Raw genomic sequence first — 1,339 nt, forward strand, 5'->3', positions numbered from 1 at the left:
GGCTGGAGTGCAGTGGTGTGGCCTTAGCTCACTGTAACCTCTACCTCTTGGATTCAAACGATTCTCCCGTCTTAGTTCCCCGGGTAGATGGGACTACAGGTGTGCACCACCAGGCCCAGCTGTTTCAATTTTTAGTAGAGAAGCAGGGTTTTACCATGTTGGCCAGGCTGGTCTCGCACTCCTGACCTCAAGTGATTCACCCCCCTCGGCCTCCCAAAGTGCTGAGATTACAGGCATAAGCCACTGCGCCTGGACTCATACATGTTAATTCTTGAAAAACCGCGACTCATTTAGAAACTCAAATTTGACTTTCTCATCCTATGCTTTCGTAGTAATAATTTTTTTCCATTGACGTTAGCATCTCAGGAGATGTGACCCCCGAGCAGTATCACAATTGTCAGGAGAAACTGGGGAGGCCTTGAGCTCAAGAAAACCTGTCCAGGGATTTACCTTCTCTATTCTTATACCAACCACATCCTCCTGGTCACACTCTTCTGAGGGGCTCCCTAATAGAACTTTTCAGGCCACCATTATCTTGGGAGACTCCTGGTACAAAGTGACAGGTCTGAGGCAAATTTCTATTTACACAACACAACACATGTATTAAAATGAAATTTTGCAGCTGGTCAGTGACTTGCGCCTGTAAGCCCAGCACTTTGGGAGGCCGAGGCAGGCGGATCACCTGGGTCAGGAGTTCGAGACTAGCCTGGTCAACATGACAAAACCGTCTTTACTAAAAATACAAAAATTAGGAGGGCATGGTGGTGCACACCTGTAATCCCAGCTACTTGGGAAGCTGAGGCAGGAGAATTGCTTGAGCCTGGGAGGTGGAGGCTGCAGTGAGCCCACTGCACTCTAGCCTGGCTGACAGAGCCAGACTGTCTCAAAAAAAAAAAAAGAAAAGAAAAGAAAAGAAAAGAAAAAGAAATTTTGCTAGGTCTAGCCTCCTAAATTCTAGGTTGAGGCTTATTAGAGCAGAGTGGCAAACTCTGCTAGTACAACTTTTAATTGCCTCACTTCATTTTTGACTGGAAATTACAGGCTACAGAAATATATATATGCAGCTTGAGAAAAACCCACATGAATGCAGAAGTGTACAGAGATAATACAAAGGTCCCCGGTCCCCCTTGATCCTCCTGTCTCCTACCCGAATCTTGCTTTCCTTGCCAGGTGACCATGGCTGAGGGCTTAGTGAGGACGCTTTCTTTTATGCACTTACATAGAACTCTCACCAAAGCTATTGGGCTGGTGGTAAAACTCTGAATTATAAACAAAGTGCAAACGATTTCCAGGTTTATAAAATTATCCTATAAACACACAAAGTAAACAAAACCAAAGC

This window comes from Rhinopithecus bieti, unplaced genomic scaffold (assembly GCF_001698545.2).
Source record: "Rhinopithecus bieti isolate Rb0 unplaced genomic scaffold, ASM169854v2 scaffold_25396, whole genome shotgun sequence".
NCBI classification, from domain to species: domain Eukaryota; kingdom Metazoa; phylum Chordata; class Mammalia; order Primates; family Cercopithecidae; genus Rhinopithecus; species Rhinopithecus bieti.